Source organism: Lemur catta, chromosome 6, assembly GCF_020740605.2.
Source record: "Lemur catta isolate mLemCat1 chromosome 6, mLemCat1.pri, whole genome shotgun sequence".
NCBI lineage: Eukaryota > Metazoa > Chordata > Mammalia > Primates > Lemuridae > Lemur > Lemur catta.
In genome coordinates, this window is record NC_059133.1 from 4,491,612 (window position 1) to 4,510,066 (window position 18,455).

Sequence of the window (18,455 nt, forward strand, 5' to 3'; positions counted from 1 at the left end):
TGGGCCCCCAGGACCCTCATCAACTCGGGAACTCCTTGTCTCCCTGCACCCCAGGACCCCGCCTAGCCCAGGGCACACCCCACAGCCACTGCTGTCAGAGCAAATGAAATGGAGCCCTCGGAGGGGGCCCAGCCACTGTTCTTGGGCTATGGATTCTGACAAAGGACCAGGGTGGCCCCTCTTCAGTGATCCACGAACCCCAATAAAAGATGACAACGGCAAGAGTTCACACATGGAAGCTGATTCCACTCCCTGGGCGGCCTGGGAGCAGGTTTCCCATCTTCCTGGCAGAGACTGAGCCTCAGGACACAGCGTGGGAGCAACGGGAGGCCGGGGGTGGGCGACTGTGCACCAGTGCTCCTGGGCCCCAAGGGACTGGATCCGGGGCCGGCTGGGGGACGGGCTGCAGGAGTCCCTGAGGGTCCACAAGTCGTCCTTTGACGGGGCCTGAGGCAGATCTACGGCCTGGCTGGGCAGAAGCCAGGAGCCAGGGCGTGGACACAGCGTCCTGGCCTCTGCTCTCCCTCTAATCTCCTTTGGGGTGGGGGGCGGCTTTGCCCAGCACCTGGCCTGGGCCCCCAGGGGCCTCCTTGTTCAGATGTCGCCCTTTCTGGTTTTGAGTAACCGAGGTCTGGCTCCTTGTCTTGCGGTTCTGGGCGTAGGTGGCAGATGGGGTGGGGGCCGAGGCAAGACGCCGCTGCGCCAGGAGCTGAGGCTGCAGGTGGCCCTCGAGGAGGGCGACTTCCCCGACTACAGACTGTGTCGCTCCCCTGGCACGGGGCTGGCCCGCGGGGATTTCCCCAGACTCAAGCGCAGACGACAGGAAGAACCCAGGTTCTCTAGGGCTTTGCTGCGTGGGGATGAGGCAAGCGGTGGCCATGCAGCGGGACGTTCCCGGCCCCCTGCAAGGAGCCCAGGTCATCAGCTCCCAGGGTGTCCACAGGGAGAGGAAGAGGAGCCAGGAGCTCCCATGAAGTCCCCTGAGAGAAGGAAAGCAGAGGCCGGCTTCCTGGTGAAAGGTGCTGTCCTGGGAGGCCAGGCCCAGTTTGTGTCCACATGCTTGCCCTTCACTCTGTCTAGGATGACCTTCCCATAAGCCTGGTTTGGCCAGCTAACTCCTATTCAACCTGCAAAACCCTGTTTGGAGTGACCTCACCCACCAAAGTCTTCTCCATGAGCCCTGCCCCATCACACACACGTCTGTGTTAGGAGGACAGTACTGCCGTGGCCGCCTGCTGCAGCGGGCACGTTCCCCGGGTGGCTCAGAGAAGCCTCGGGGAGCACTGCAGGACGAGACCTGGCTGTCTCCTCACTGGCTCCTGCAGGCATAATGTGCCAGCGGCTACTCAGCTCTGCCTCGCCAGGCCCCGTGCTGTCTCTGCCACACTCCCGCATGAGGGAGCCATCTGCAGCCTCCTTCTCACCCCCGTGTTTCCTGAGAGCGTGGTAAGTGCCTGGCCCCGAGCTCAGCGTTCTGATCTGACCCTGGCCCAGCCCCTTGCCCGTGCCCGCCTCGGTTCAGTGTCTTTGCTGGGCCTTCATAACTGCTCCGTGAGGAAGGTGGCGGGCCGGGGGCCGGGGGGCGGGGGTCTTCATCGCACCAATGGCAATCTGGGGCCCTGAGCCAGCGGCTACGTCCGGGTGCCCCAGCCGAACACCATGGGGGCACGGGGCCCTCACCAAGGGAAGGAGGACGGGTGGGGCCCGGGCAGGCCTGCTCCTCTCCCCGACTCTGCCCTGCCCTCTGCCTGCAGCACCCCGTGTTAGTGCACAGGCAGGGAGGAAATTCATCTGAGCTGGGTGACAGTGACAGCCCACCCCTGATCTGCCGGCCCCAGGCCTGCAGCCACCCTGGAGGGTGCCCTTGACCATCAGCACGAGCCCTCCCTGCTTCACTGGGTAGCGCCTCCCTCACCTTCAGGTAGGGCAGAGGACACCTCCCTGCCACCGTCACGGCCTCTGTGACGCAGTGGGCAATGAGACCTCGCTGGAGGTGAGGCAGGTCAGACAAGGGTCAAAGTGCTCAGTGGCCACATGAAGCAGGTGACCTCTGTGTTGTCCCCGGCTCTGTCCCCTCACTCTGGCCACCGCTCTAAGGCTCTGGCCACAGCATCCCTTCCACACTGGCCTCCCTGCTGCCGGCCTTCCCCCTGCCGGCGACCCCAGGCTGTGGCCGCAGGGGACTCAGAGAAGGGCAGCTGTCATGTGTCCCTGTCTCACCCTGCCGGGCCCCCCGGGCCCTCTGCACGGCCCACGCAGGCCCCACACGGCACAGAGTCCTCCCGCGGCTCGGTGGCTGCTCTTCTCCCAACAGGCCTGGCCCCGTGAGGCTGGGAAACAGAGCGAGACAAAGTCCAGCACTGTCCTCGCAGTGTCCGCTGGACGCTCGGAAAGGGACAAAGCTTCCCACACCTTTTCTATCGACGTTTGCAAGCTCCTCCTAGGGTTCCCAGGAAGTGAGTTTGAGGAGGGCTGGCCACCACCTAGCCCACACCCACTACGTGCCAGGCACATGCTGAGCCCCACACAATGCGAGCGAGCAGGGTTAGCACACCCATTCCGCAGACGCGCAAGCTGAGGCTGAGAGGAGAAGGGACTCGCGCAGGTATGTGTGGCTGGGCTGTGGCCCCAGACTCTGCTGTTTCTGAGCCCCGAGCTTTTAACCGCTGGTGGCACAGTGGGGTCAGGAAGGCTGACCCCTGGGGGCATTAGCCTGGCAGACACCAGTGGCCCTGGAACGCCAGGGTCCAGTGGGAGCTGCCAGCGTGAATGTGGAGACCCCGTCACTGTCCGACCCCTGCTCCATGCAGCCTGTGCCCCAGCCCCGCCCTGACCCAGGCTCCCAACCCCTCCTGGCTCCTTCTGCCGCTGTGTCACCTTGAGTTCTTGGAGACTCTGAGCCTCTAGGTAGCCAGCTAGACCCTGCAGGGAGCTGGGAGCCAGGCCCAGTGTGGGAGGGGGCCCGAGGCCAGGTGTCAGTCCCCCGCCCCACCCAGTCCTCCCAGGGCAGCTGTGACCCAGAGAGACGTCCCAGCTGGGCTCGCCCTGGGGGCAGGCCTGGAAAAATGCCCCCCCACGTGGCAGTTGGGCACCCAGGATGGGGAGGACAAAGGCTAGTGGACCCGGCTATGGGACCTCCAAGGAGCAAATGCCGTCGGCCCCGGCCTCAGGACGCCAATCTCCTGGCTGGGCTGCGGCGAGACCCCTCGCTGCCCTGCCAGGCGGGAAGCAGCCCTCCCGGGTCTGTCCCCTCACCTGTCCTTCCCCATCTCCCCTTCCCTCCTCCTAAGTGTGCCCTGCAGGGTGGGCGGGGCACGCCTTCCCAGGGGCTGTGCCCAGCGTTTTCTAGACCTCTCACAGGAAGCCACAGGGCAGGTGCCTTCTGCCCATTTCAGAGATGACGCATTTGATATTCTGAGAGGCAGAGCAACGTGCCCAAAGCCACACAAACTGGTCAGCGCTGGAGCTGGGACTCGAAGCCTGGACCCCGCAGCCCAAAGGGTTGGCATCAGCGTCTGTGCCCCACAGCACCTAGCGCCATCCCCTCCGAGAAACATCTGTTGCGTGAATAAGTCAGTCGGTGAAGGAAGGGAGTAGAAGGCCCCAGATCACAGCAGCTCGCAGGAGGGAGCGGACAGCAGTGCCCCCTGCCCACCCTGTCCCCATTCACTCAGGTCGGGCCCAGCACTCCCTCCTGGCGGGGTCTCTCGCCATCCCTACCCCACCCTCCTCTGGGTCTGCAGCCACAGGGCACTACCGGCCCACACCCCTGTCTCCCTGGCAACCGCCCTTCAGCACCCTGCCAGCCCTCTGGTCGGGCCAGGGCCTCCTCAGCCCCGGGCTTCCCTCTGGACAGTTCCAATCGCACCACGCTCTGTGCCTGGTCACACCCGCCCCCATCAGACTGGTCGGCCTCCGCCATCAGACCGATTGTCCCGGAGGGCAGGGGCTGTGTCTTTACAGCAGTTGCCCCCAGGGCTGAGCACAGGACTCTAGAAACTTTGAAAAATACAAAAAAGATGGAAGAAGAAACAAACTGCCAGAGAAGTTACTGGTCCCTAACTCGGGGCATGTCATCCCCGTCTTTTCTCGACGCCTATCTGTGCACGTTTGTCAGACGCCACCTGGAGCATCCTGAGGACACAGCTGCCACCTGCCCCTTTCCCAGGTTTGCGGGATGGACGGCATCTCCCGAGGCCCAGGAAAGGGTGGAGTTGCCCAGGGTCGTTTAGCTGCAAGGGGAGAGGCTCAGACAGGAAGGGCAGCCCTCCTGACCCCAAGAACCCCCGCCCCCCCAGTGTCTCTCAGCCTAGCTGAACGCCTGTCACCCTGGAAGGTGGGAAACGGAGGCCCCGTCTGGGCAGACAGCTCCCCACCCGGGCGCTGCTGACAGGTGCCCTCCTGTCCCTTAACACATGTGCCCTGGATGCCTGGCACTCGCTGGCTCTCTGCCTCATTCATCAGGCACTGCTGGGGCCCCGCTCTGTGTCCCCCGAGCTGAGCCCTGGGACCCAGAGACGAACCACACAGAGCCCAGCCCTTGGAGCCGCAGGCTGCCGGGGAGCGCGGGGGCGGGGGGTGTGGACAGAGAACAGGGCGGAGAAGCGGCACACGACAGGCGCCGTCTCAAAGACACAAGCAAAGAGTCCAGGCTGACAGGGGCGTCAGGAGGGCACCAGCCCACCCTGCCTGGAGCAGCCAGGAAGGCTTCCTGGAGGAGGGCACCTCCCAGCAGAGGCTTGAAGAACCAGAAGCCCAGCAGGGGAAGGAGGGTGGGAAAAGCGGTCCGGGCAGAGGAATAGCAGGACGAAGGCTGCGGCGGGCAGCAGCAGAAGGCCTGTGTGCACGGGCAGCCTCGAGGGGGTACAGGACGGTGGGCTGGAGATGACCCGGCCGCCTACAGGGCCCCAGTAGCTTGTACGCAGCCCGGCTCCCTCTCACGGCTGCCTGGCGAGGGGCTCTGGGGACCAGAGCTCCCCTCCAGAGCTCAGCACCTTGGACACGACGTCCACCTTCACACGAGCTGGAGCTCGAGGCCCAGACACCAGCTCCGGGTTATTTCCTGGGCAGGCCCACAGCAAAGCCTGCCAGGGCCTCTCTGGAAACCGGAGCCGTTCCAAAGGCTGATCTGTGCTGGCCGGGCCTCGGCGGATGCAAGGTCGTGAGGAGGAACAAGGACACAGGTGTGGGCCTCACTTGCTCACAGGGAAAAAGCAGAGTTTATCCCCAATTTACAAATCTAAGACTAGGACTCAGAGAGGTGGAGCAAACTGCCCGAGGTCACACAGCACATACCCACCCCTCTCTAGATCCGTGGGCTCTCCTCACCATGGCATAAGCTCCCTGAGGACGAGTTCACCCAAAGTGTCCCCTGCTGGTCCCCAGAGCCTAGGACGCTGGCCTGTGGCCAGTGCACCCAGAATGTGTTTTATGAATGAGTGAACAAAAGAAACCCCTGTTCTTCCTCCCACACCACGCGGCAGTAGGAAGAAGCCATCTGCTACTGTTTTTTGTTGTTGCTGCTACTCTAAAAATCAAAAGCACAAACCCGAAGTCACAGCACTGTGTCACATCGGAGCGGACCGCCATCCCAGTCCTGACTCTGGGCTGGGACTGAGTTGGGCTCGCCAGGGCTGGGAGCACAGCAGGGCCTTGTGGTCCCACAGACGAGGGCCAACTCCCTGCTCGGCCACGAACAGCCGTAAGACCCGACACATTGTGTCCTCCTCTCCGAACCTCGGTGCCCCACTGCTAACCCGAGATGCAAAGAGGACCTACCTTGCCGGGAGCCAGGACTCAGGAGGCGGGACGCTGCCAGGGTGGGTTCAGGGTGGGATCCTGGCCGCTGGGCTCCTCTGCCCTGCGACCTGGCCGAGGCCTGCACCCTGCGGGGGTGAGCTCTGCAACCCTGCTCAGCTCTGACCACGCTGTGTGCCCGGGCCCTGTGGGTGGCCGAATGGCTTACACATTATGAGGCACCCACGTGGCCAAAGGGCAGAGGGGCCCAGGAGCACGAGGGCAGGTGGCTCCCCGGGCTCCCCGTGACTCAGCAGAACAGTGAGGCTGCAGGCCTCGGGTGGGAGCTGCCCTCGACTGCACCCTGCGCAGGGAAGCCCAGCTGCCGGCTGATAAATATTTTATCGCTGCTCACAAGCAGTCCCCAGGAAGGTGCCTGCAGCCTCCGAGCCCACAGAGCACCCCTTCCTGCCCGGACAGAAGGATGTGGCCAGGGGCAGTGTGCAGGGTGGGGCCAGGAGGCCAGACAGCTCAGGCCTGCCTGGCTCTGACGTCAGGTCAGCTCAGCAAATGCCCCCTGAGCACCCCCACACTCTGCTCTACCCTGTGCTGGGTGCTGGGTGCTGGGCTCGGCCGGCCATGCCCCATGGACAGCTCCTCTTCTCCTCTTCACCCTGCCTAGGGCACCGACACTCTGCTCCCTGGCCGAGTCAGATACCCCATCCTGCTGGCACAGTGCCACTGCCACCTCCTCCAAGAAGCATTCCTGGCTCTCCCCTTCCCGCTGTGTGACCTTGGGCAGGCCCAGCACACTCTCCGAGCTATGATCCCCACTCGTGGGGGACAAGATGAGATTGGCTAACTGAAGGCTCTCCCAGCACCCTGCCCACACAGACTCACTCCAGCTGGCGGGAGCCGGACAGTGGGACTCAAACCGCGGAACATCAGTGGGCATGGCTAGGAGTAAGGCGCAGGGATATGCGGATTCTGCCTCCTGCTTGCGGGGCCTGCGGTGTCACTGGGGAGATACGACCTAAATAATAACAGTAACTGCGACCATGGTAACAGTGGCTAGTACGTTGTAAGCCCCTGCCATGTGCCCCTGCCACCCCATATCCTATCCCTCATTCACTCCTCCCAGACCCCTGTGACAGGGGGTGCTGGCTCCCACCTGTCATCAGAGCATGAACCTGAGACACAGAGAGGGTCAGGGCCCTGCCCAAGGTCACACAGCTATTCATATCACTCTGCACACGGAGGCCCCACTGGAAGGGGGATCTCCAAGGCAAATGACAGACGTCTATGGTGCAGGACACCATGCAGCCACTAGAAACTTGTCACTGCTGCCTAGGAAGTCCCGGACTGCTCAGGAACAGGACAGACGCTCACGATGTAACATCTAGCAAAGAAAGCAGGAGACGAAACTTTAGGTGTGGTGTGATGACACCACGTAAATCTACTTCCACGTCAGGATGCAGTTACTGAAAAAAAGCCTGGAAATGACTACACAAAAACGATGGTGTTCAGGTAGCAAGGTTACAGGAAAAATCAGTCTGTTTTCCAGACTTTATACAACATGTGCACGTTGATTTCATAATTTAAATTTTCCTTAGAAATAGGATTGGTCCACCTCTAGGAGTTATCGGATGCCTACCGTTTATCCTCCCTGTTGAGCGCTTTCTTCTCTCTCGGCCTCAGGTTTGGTGTGTGGGAGGGCTGAGATGGTCAGAACTGTGGATGATGCAGAACTTGGGGCCGTCCTCCCCACCTCTCCATGGGTGGACTTCTTGGCTCCTTCAACCCAGCAAGGCCAAGGCCAAGCTCAGGATCTTCTCCCTACCTTCTCTTTCCACGTTGAGTCTGTTGTACCAGGGACCATCACCACCACCTAGCCAAGTCCTAGATTAATAATTGCAGGGGCTTATAGAGTAGTGAGCTCCCTGTCACTGAAAGTAATCAAGCAGGGGCTGCATGTTTATCCACCAAGAAATGGCCACAAAGGATGGCTTTCAGTCCATCTAAATCAGACGCAAAATTCTGACCAGCTGTGTAGCCGTGGACAAGACACTGATATCTCTGTGCCTCCCCTTTCTCAGCCGCACAGTGGGACCACAACAGCAACTAACCTCACGGGGCCTGCAGAGGGTCAAATGAGGGCAAATACGTGAACCTCTCAGATGCCTTCCGGGTGCGTCACAGGGCTGGATATATGTTGCTATTATTATTTCACAGCTTTCCCCTACCCATCCTAGAAACTATGCAAGGCAGAAAGCAAAATTCCTGCTTACAGATGAGGAAACTGAGGCATAGAGAGTGACCCCTCATGGCCGGGGCTCAGGAGACAGCAGCCCCTTCCAGAGACGAGCCCACGCTCTGGAGCCAGCACTGAGCGGAGCACGCTCTCTCTGCTGAAATGGGTATGCATATTTTCCTGACGATCTTTTAAAAAGAGACCTGCCCCCCCCACTTGCCCTAGCGTGTGGTAACACAACAGTGACTCCACTTCTGCACCCACTTCTCGGGGGCAGCGTGCAGACGGGCACAGGCACCAGCTGAGCGCTTCCCTCCGGCCGGCCCCGAGAGGGCACTGCACTCGTCTCAGAACCTGTATCCCCCAGGACACCCCAGAAACTGGGCACCAACACTGACATTAACACTCATGCCAGCAGTAACGCCATGGCTAATGCCAGGACAGCCTTACCACGAGACCACGACCCCGCACACCATGGCACTACAAGACCCCATCACTACAAGACTACAGGACCACAGCACTAAACGCTTACACAACCAGCATTATAAAACCACATCATTACAAGACCACAAGGCCACATCACTACAAGACTATGTCATTATAAGACTACAAGACCCTGTCACTACAAGACGACCTCACTACAGAGCTACAAGACCATGTCTTAGTCACCTAAGCTAGCTGCTCCGGTGCACGCCTTGCTCAGGGAGGTGAGGCAGGCGGGCCTGGGCCTGGGCTCCCGGCCTCTGCCCCTCCCTGGCTCCTGCTGGGCCGCCTGGGGCCAGGCCCAGGGGTGGGGTGGGGACCACCCCGGAAGCCAAGGCCTCCAGACCGCACAGCACTGGGCCTGCTCTCTGAGACTGAAGGTTCCCGAAGTCACCAAGAAACATGCTCACCCACGGACTTCAAAGCCTCCATCCCTCTAGGTGCTCCCCCATCAAGATTCAACTTTAAGACATAAAAGAGGCATGTGGTTAAAAGCAAAAAGAGGGCTGTGTCGTTACCTCTTTGTTCCACTAAGCCACGGCTTTGTAACGGCCCAGAGTCTGATTCACACTTCTCACCTCTAACCCAGGAGACGGCTGGTCCCACTCAGTGCCCGGACCCCTGAGGGCCCCCTGGGCTTCACGGTGAGGGTCCTGAGGCAGGATGCCCTGACCCCGAGGGCTGCTGACACCGCCATTGGAACAGATGGCTCTGCATCCACGTGGCACCGGCGGCCCGCCCCTTTCCGCATGGGTCCTTCTGTCTCTAGGGGCCCTCCTCGCTGTCTGCCAGGCCCGGAGGTCTTTGTGAATGAGTGATTGAGTGAATGAATGACTTTCTCTGCCCTTCTATGGGAGTCTGAGAGCTCCGTTCTTTGCACAGATGTCCCGGAACAATGTGTTCATGTCGGTGAATGGCCACATCTCGGGGCACCTGGAGAGGGCCTGGCCTTTCTCCTTCCTTCCCTCACCCCCACCCCTCCCAGTGTCTGCGCCCCTGACTTTGCCAGCGGTGTCGACACCGGGTGTTATCTCCCAGTGCCTGTCTTGAGCAGGAAGGCTGGCACCATGCAATGTCACTCGCCTCTGTCCAGGCAGCTCTGCCTGACCACCCCCAGGCCTTTTAAGCTGTCCATTAGAAACAAAAAATCCATTAGCTAACAAATGTTTCTGCAGACTGCCTTCCCTGCTGATGAGGAATTAAGTCCATGCGAATGTCCCTATCACCAGACAGTTGTAAGAGCCGTGATACACAAAAGCATATGTGTATGCGTGAGGGTGTGTGTGTGTGTGCATGTGTGTGATGAGTCAGGCATTGTACCTCTTTGGAAACTTGTCACTGTCCCATGGTTGGGGGGCAATATTATGATTCCCAGTTTTCAGATTAGGAAACCGAGGACCAGAGAAGCAAAGTGACTTGCCCAGGGCCACACAGCCAGCCAGTGGTGGAGCTGGGATGCTGACCCAGGGCTGCCTGACTCCACACCACCCCCACCCCCACAATTTAAACAAAGGGCTCAGAGTCCCAGACCATGAGGGACGGGGTTTCCAAGGGGGGTGGCTTGCCCAGAGACACAGCAAAGCCTCGGCCCCAGGATGGCCCTTCTTGGGTCCTCCTCGCTGCCTGCCAGAAGGAGATGGATGACCTTGTTCCCCTCATCCAATGCTACAACCCACTGGTGCTCACACCTCAATGTGCACCAGAATGGGGGGGACTTGTCAAATGCGGATTCCCGGTGTTCCCATCAGCACCTCAGCATAAGGGCACAGGAACTGGCATTTTCTCAAGCACTGTGGTTAAGGAGGATAATCCCGTGGTCTGGGACCTCACTTGGAGAGCTGGCAGCTCACCCCCAGGAAGGATTCTCCAGGCCAGGCCAGGAGAAGGTCTGAGGGGCCCGAGGTCTGAGATACACCTCCCTTCCTGAACTAGTCCAGGGAATGGGCCTCGGGCCCTCGGGATCCCTGGACACGTGGGCACTGCCATACTGTTACTGAGAGCATCGCTAATCACCTGGGCAGTCATGCTGCCCCATGTGGGCCATAGGGCTGCTGTCCATAGCTGTCACTCCCACCCATGCTGCAGAGGGGGAAGTGGAGGCTGTCTGGAGGGAGTGACCCAGTTGCTGAGACCACATCCTGTGGCCCTCCGGCCAGGGACCCTCCCCCAATGCAGCATATTCTCCCCTCCCTTGGCTCTAGTGGAAAAAAATCTTAGAAAGCGTCACGCCTGCCGGGAACAAGGTCTAGTGATTAATCTGATTTGGCCCCAGGCTCAGAGCCCTGGCCAGGCAGGCAGACCTGCCCAGTGTCCTCACCTGTCAAGGGGTGGTGAGGGGTCTCCCCAGGCTCTGACTTCGCAGACCCCTGAGTGCTCCAGCCCCAGGGCCTCTGCCCTGGATCTCCCTGCTGCCTCTCCCCCACCACTCTGCAGGGCCAGGTCCCTGCCCGACCGTGGCTGGAGGCCCAGGCCAGAGGCCAGAGGGGAGGGGGCCGCAGGCTGAGCCAGGACAGGGCTCTGAAAAGAAGCCCCCCCATCTTTGTTTGCTCTATTAAAGGGGACAGTGGATAGGGAGGGGAGAGCTGCGATGGGGAAGGGTGGTGCTGGGGAGGCAGATCTTGAGACAGGCAGCTGGACCGGGGGCTGGACGGAGACCCAGAAAGACCCACCCACAGAGCCGGAGAGAAACTCAGAGATAAAGAGAAGGGGGCGGGGCGGGGGGCGAGAGAGCCTGGGAGAGGGGACGAGCTCTGGAGGTCCCGGGAGACTGGGAGTGGGAGAGGCTGAGCCCCCACCCAAGCGGGCCGCCCCTGCCCCGCAGATGCCGCCCGACCGCTACCCACCCCGGGGCCCCGCGCTCGGCGCCGCACACACGCGCCAGCCTGCCGGCGCCGCCCCGGGGCCCCCGCCGTGCGCAGGGCCGCGCGTGCCGCCCCTCCGCCCCTCCCCGGCTGGGCCTGTGGACCCGTCGCCGCCGCTCACCTTGGTCCCCGCGCCCCTGCCGCCGCCGCCGCCGCCGCCGCGCAGAGCCGGAGCCGGAGCCAGAGCCCGAGCAGGGGAGGGGGCCGCGGAGGCCCCGCCCCGCCCCGCCCCCCAGGCCCGCGCGGGGGCGCCCTCGGCCGCCGCGGCCCCCGGAACTCGGGCGCTGCCGGAGGGACCCGGGCGAGTGCGGCGAGCCGGGCCGCGGCACGCCCACCCTCCCGGGCCCACCCGGCGGCCGCGCGCCCACCCTGCCGCTCCGCCCCCCGCACTGCGCAGGCCAAGGGCGGTGCCCGGCGGCCCGGGCGTCCCGGGTCACCCCGAGGCCCCAGTCGGCTCTTCTGCCAGCGACGCCGCAACCCGCTCCCGGGCGGGCGGTCCTCCGAGGTCCCCTGCGCACCCCTCCCCAAGTCTCGGCCGAGCCCGGAGGGAAAATCAGACAGACCCAGCCCCTGCCTGGGGCTCAGGGACGCCGGAGGCGGGGCGGGGCGCGGGGAGGGACGGTAAACCGACGGATCCAGCGACGAACGGTAGCCCGGGGCTGCGGTTCTCAGGTTCTCAAAGTGTGGCCTCGACCTGCCCTCCCGGCCGCGGGAACTTGTTAGAAGAACAGTTCTCGGGCCTCAGCCCAGACCTACACAAGCACGGCTCTGGGTTGGGCCCCGGTTTCAACAAGCCCTTGGGCCGAGTACAAAGTTCTGTGCGGTTTGAGAAGTGCTGCCCTGGTGGAAACGTGCGGTCCTGGACACACATCCCGCACCCGCGCCCCACATCCCACTTCCCGGTGTCTCCAGAAGGATTTCCTCTCACTCTTCATTTAAACAGCCTCCCCCTGTTCCAGGGCTTCTCCGCTGTAAACGCGGTTGTCGTGGGGGGCGGGGCAGGATTGCCAGCCAGTGCCCCTGCAAGCCCAGAAGCCTGTGCTGATGTGACCATCCCGTGCTGATGGTCACTGGTTGTTGTGTGTCTTAGAGTGTAGTGATTTAGTGTTTTGCAATGCAATTGTGCAAATATTTGTGTTCATATTCAGTACTAAAACATATTTTTCCTCCTCATCATTGTGCTTGTTTGAAGCTAAGTCACTCAAGCCCCAGAAACAGTGTTAACATGAGGCAGGCCAGGCGGCGGCCAGCCTTCCTGGTGACTGGACTCCAGGACAGCGAGAGGCCTGGCCAGACCCTGAGTGGACCAGTGGGGTCCACAGGCTGGGGAGTGAGCAGCTCCACCTGGACCGCACAGAGGATCCTGCTGGAACAACCTCTGGGAACCTCCTGCTTCAGGGCCACATCTGGACTGGGCAGACGGTGCCTGGAGGGGAGGCTGGGGTGTGGTGGGAAATGGGGTCCTAGAGGTGCCTGGGGGAGGTGGGAGCTCCTCTGAGCCTTTTGTTGCAAGAGGGGGATCCTGGGCATGGAGGGACCTCTGAGGTCATTCAGTCCAGCCTCTTGAGGTGTGATCACTGGGACCCACCACTTCTTTTAAATTAAACTTTCTTATTTTGAGATAATTGTAGATTCACATGCAGTTTTAAGAAATAATACAGGTGGGAGGGGGGCGGAGGGGATGGGTAAATTCACAACTAATGGGTGCGGAGTGCACTCTCAGGGGGATGGGCATGCTTGTAACTCTGGCTTGGGTGGTGCAAAGGCAATATATGTAACCAAAGTGTTTGAACCCCCATAATATTCTGAAAAAAATTTGTTTTTTCAGACAGAGTCTCGCTCTGCTTCCCTAGCTAGAGTGCCATGGTGTCAAGCTCACAGCAACCTCAAACTCCTGGACTGAAGCAATCCTTCTGCCTCAGCCTCCCGAGTAGCTGGGACTACAGGCATATGCCGCCATGCCTGGGTAATTTTTTTCTATATATATATATATATATGTATGTATATATATATATACACATATATATTTTTTAGTTGTCCAGATCATTTCTTTCTATTTTTAGTAGAGACGGGGTCTCGCTCTTCCTCAGGCTGGTCTTGAACTCCTGACCTCAAGCGATCCTCCTGCCTTGGCCTCCCAGAGGGCTAGGATTACAGGCATGAGCCACCGCACCTGGCCATATACTGAAATTTAAAAATAAAAAAATAAGGCCGGGTGCGGTGGCTCCGGCCTGTAATCCTAGCCCTCTGGGAGGCCGAGGAGGGTGGATTGCTTGAGGTCAGGAGTTCGAGACCAGCCTGAGCTAGACCCCGTCTCTACTAAAAATAGAAATAAATTATCTGGCCAACTAAAAATATATATAGAAAAAATTAGCTGGGCATGGTGGCTCATGCCTGTAGTCCCAGCTACTCGGGAGGCTGAGGCAGTAGGATCGCTTAAGCCCAGGAGTTTGAGGTTGCTGTGAGCTAGGCTGACGCCACGGCACTCACTCTAGCCCGGGCAACAAAGTGAGACTCTGTCTCAAAAAAAAAAAAAAAACTACAGTAGTAAAAAGCATTAAAAAAAATAATATAGAGAGATCTCCTGGACCCAGTTCCCCCCCATTGGCAACACCTTGCAAAACTAGCACAATATGACAAGGAGGATGCTGACGTTGCTACCACCAAGACACAGAATATTCCATCACCACAAGGTCCCTCCTACTGCCTTTTTAGGCGCTCATCTCCCTCCCTCCCACCTCCCGGAAAGCACTAATTTGTTCTCCATTTCTATAATTTCTCATTTCAAGAATTTTATATAGATGCAACCATACAGTATGTTACCTTTTGAGATTGCTTTTTTTTTCACTCAGCATAATTCCCTGAAGAGTCTTCCAAGTTGTTTTGTGTATCCATAGTTTGTTCCTTTTTATTCCGTGGTATGGATGTATCACAGTTTGTTTAACCATTCATTTGAAGGACATCTGCGTTGTTTCCAGTTTGGGGCTATCACAAATAAAGCTGCTATAAACACTTGTGTACAGGTTTTTGTGTGAACATAAGTTTTCATTTGTCCGGGAAAAATGCCCAGGAGTGCAATTGCTGGGTCGTATGGTGGTTGCATGTTTAGATTTTTAAGAAACTGCCAAACTGTTTCCCAGAGTGATCGCACCACTTTACATTCCCACCCGCGATGTGTGGCTGATGCAGTTTCTCAGCATCCTCACTAGCATTTGGTGTTGTCCCTATGTTTTATTTTTGCCATTCTGTTCAGCGTGTAGTGATAGCTCATGGTTTTAATTTGCCTTCCCCTAATGGCCAATGATGTCGAAGATCTGAAAAGATCTTACGAGCTTATCTGCCATCTCTGAGTACTTTCCAGGGACAGGTCTTTTGTGTCTTTTGCCTATTTTCTAATTGGATTTTTTTAATGTTGATTTTTAAGAGTTCTTTATATATTTTAGATACTAGTCGTTTGTTGGATATGTGGTTTGCAAATATTTTCTCACATTCTGTAGCTTGTCTTTTCATCCTCTTAATGGATCTTTCACAGAGCAAAAGCTTTTAATTCTGATGGGGTCCAATGTATCGGTTTTTCCTTCTGCAGAACAAGCCCTGTCTCTCTTTCCTGCCAGAACACCGCCTGCCCTGGCAGGGATGGAGCACCGTCTGAGCGGAGTGGTGGTGGCTTAGGCTGTCGCCCCGGATTGCCCATGTGCCGGCGTCTCAGCGCCATCCCCACTAGGCCATGTGGGCATGGTCTGCTGACCTCTGACCTCTGCAGGGAATGGAAGCAATGTGGACAGATCCTTGAGGGTCCCGGACGCAGTGGGCCTGGTTCCCACAGGGCAGGGGAAGTGAGTCAGCACCTGCCTGACACGTCATCTCACCCAGCCCTTACCGTTGAGGTAGGAAGTGAGAAGACGGGGGCTGGGCTTGCCATGGTCTCCCAGCACACCGGGGGTCCCAGTGTGGAGTCACCAGGCAGCCCCTGCAAGCTCCCGTGGGGAGAGTCGGGATCGCTTACTGTTAGATGTGCGGGACCCTGACCCTCGGAGTTCCTAACTTGGGGAGTAAGGACCACTCAGAATAACACCCACCACAAAGATAATGACAACCCCAGTGGTTGTGACCAAGCACTTGCAATGTCCCAGGGCCTTTTCTGGACTTCCTCCGTGTCGCCCCATTTAACTCCTATGGGAACCTATGAAGTGAGTGTCCTCATCTTCCTCATGTAAAAGCTCAGGCATCTGGGGCCCAGAGAGGTGAAGTAATTTGCTCAAGGACACACAGCTTGTAGGTGGTGCAGCCTCCAGGGCTGCAGAGGCTGAGCGGCGAGCCAGGGTGACCCGCAGTTCGTTGTCTCAGTGTGGACACTTTGCGAGGGACAGGGCGCAAGACCGCAGGACGTCCAGGCCCCCAGGCAGGCACGTGCAGGTCTGTGCGTCTCAGGGATCCCTGTCACAGAATCTCAACGATTAAGATTCCAGCTGATCTCGTCAATACCAGCGGTGCAGGGCCAGGGAGGCTGCTTTTACCTCTCACCTGGTTCTTAATTTGAAGGTCATTTCATTCCTTATTTTTATATTTTTTCCGAATGCATTGATAGTTGCTGAGATGCTGCCTTTAGCAGATGTGAATGTTTTAAAAGAAAACTCATATATTGAGTGTGTCCAGGGACCTCCTAAGAACCACAACAACAGCAAACAGAGCCGGGGAAGGCCACAGGGGCGGGTTCCCACAGGTATATGCCTGATAAGAAGAACCATCACAAAAGATGCTACAAAAACTTATCCCGACACGAAGGCCATCTCAACCACGCACAGAAAATACTTCTGCGAGGGCACCTGCCCAGCTGCTGCCCGCCCAGCCCCAGACTGGTGTCACCCTTGTCATTGGTCCTTGTAGCCAAGGATAATTATCTCAGAACAGCTCTGTAATCCTCCTCATTTGTCCTTTAAACGCCTTTGTCTTCCTTCACCTTCCTGCATCTGTGCGTAGTTTCCTACGGCACCTGCATTCCCACTGCAATGCCTGGTGCCCACAAATTGTCATTTGCTTTGAGCGAGCCTCTCTGTTATTTAGGTTGACAAACTGGGAGGCCACGTCTGGAGGTCAGAGGGAGGAGAGCGATGAGGTCTTTCTCCCCACTCGGGGCCACAGCTCCTGCTGGGAGGAGCTGGTAACAGCCTCCCTCTGCTGCTCTTCTCTGCGCTCCCTAACCCGCTCGCCTCTGTGAGCAGTCCCCTTGCTTAAACCTCCTGGGGTAAATTCTGCTTTTGCTGGGACCCTGGCTGCAACAGATGATACTAGTTTTGCCACTTTACAGAATTGGAAACGGAGGCTCAGAGAGGCGATTAACCATGCCCAGGGCCACGCAGCGAGTAATGACAGAGCCTGGGCTGAGTGCAGACCCCTGGCTTGGAGCCTAGGTGGCTGGCGTCTGGAGGGTTTTCGGCTCTTTGAGGGGCCGGGACTGGGGTTAACTGAAGGCCACCCAGATGATCCAGAAGGCAGCTGACCGCTGGGCTCCCCAGAGAGCATGCCGGTGCCTGTCCCGGCTCTCGGGGTGACCATGAGCATCTGCCTCTTCCTCCTAGCCACGGGGTGAGAGCTGAGCGTGTTCCCCGGGGTTGGCAGGAAACCTCAGTGTGTGTCTGCTCCTCAGGTCACGTGAGGCTGCAGGAAGTCACTGGGAGGCTCAGGTGAGGCCCCTGCCCCAGCCCCGGCGGTGGCCTGACCTTTCATTTCCTTCCCTTCCTCTCCAAATGAGCAGATGTGGCCAGTGCCTGCTGTGTGCCAGGGCGGTCCTGATGCCGTGTGGGTGAGGGGCGCTGTGACAGCACATGGCGGGTGGGGAGGACACAGGTCCTACGGCTAGAAGACCAGGCTGAGTCCCTTGTCATGTGACCCACCCACTGTGCGCCACACCTGCTAATTTCACAAGTTTGTCGTTCCATTTATTTGTCCATTCATTGGTTGACTGAGTCATTGAAAAGTAGTTAATGAGCTTTTATTGTTGCCTGAACATAGGAAAACTGCTTTGCAAACCTAAAGACTTGTGCAGAATTTAGTTCTCTGAGGAGTCTCAATACCTCCCACCACTGCCCCTCTGGAGCCTTCTGGGGGTCTCCTAATCCCCACTTGGCCAAGAAGGACTTTGGGGCCATTGGAAGACTGGGTGAAAGCCTGCAGGCTCAGAGGGCTCTGTGCCCCGGGAGGGCCCTGGGACCCCACCCAGTCCCTGTGGTCGGGGAGACAGGCCCAGCAACGTGCAGCGCCTCACCCAGGGCCACACGGTGCTGGGCAGAATAAAGACCCTCTCACCAAAGAAGTCCACGTCCTAATCCGTGTTGCCTGTGCACATGTGACTGATAAGGAGAACCCCCATCTATTACTTGGGGGTGAGTCAGCCACCTGAGACCCCCCCCACCGCTCACGGAAGACCCGAGTCAGCATAACACTAACCTGTCACCTGCCCCATCAACTAATCTATTACCTGGCACATCAGCATAACACTAACCTATTACCTGACACATCAACTAACCTATTACCTTAGCCACCTAAGACCCCACCCCTCGGACCACCCCAACTTAATAAAAGTGGGAAAAAAATCGGGTAGGTGGGGCTCAGAATTTGGTGGTGAGACCCCTCTGAGCCCACCGGCCAATAAACTTTGACTCTCCGACTCTCCATGTGCCGCTTGGTTTGCCCTGGGGACCACCCACTGTGACACTTGCTGTAACATGACCCCATGCAGTGCGTATGGCCAGAGGAACTTTGCTGCTGTGATTAAGGATCTTAAGATAGGGAGATGGCCCTGGACTATCACAAGGTCCTTATTAGTGGGGGCAGGAGGGTCAGAGTGAGAAAAGGGCAAAATGACAATGGAAACAATAAGAAAGAGAGGCTGGAAGATGCCACACCTATGGCTCTGAAGACAGGCAGGGGCCACAAGCCAAGGAATGCAGGTGCCACTGGAAAGCAGGAAAGGCAACAGCGGGAAGATTCCCCTCCAGGCCCAGAGGAAAAGCAGCTCCCAGGCCTCCCCTGCCCCCTGCAGCTGCGGAGGCCCCTGGTCCTGACTTGCAGATCTGATCTGTGATGAAAAGGTAGTAGCTGTGCAGGATTTTGTGATTTGAAGG

At 58.5% G+C, this 18,455-nt stretch overlaps 1 protein-coding gene across 3 annotated transcripts in view; it reads right to left on the reverse strand.

The window, feature by feature from the left end:
• The window catches only part of PRR5 (proline rich 5), a 52,071-nt gene extending 40,535 nt beyond the window's left edge, over window positions 1-11,536 (reverse strand). Inside the window, exon 1 of one of the 3 annotated variants that reach the window (XM_045552817.1) lies at window positions 11,453-11,536. The gene's annotated coding sequence lies outside the window, so the exon portion shown is untranslated. Of the gene's footprint in view, window positions 1-5,778; window positions 5,959-11,452 lie in introns of those variants that run through there. The other 2 variants (XM_045552815.1, XM_045552820.1) reach the window with 2 other exon arrangements.
• Between the last annotated feature and the right edge of the window lie 6,919 nt (window positions 11,537-18,455).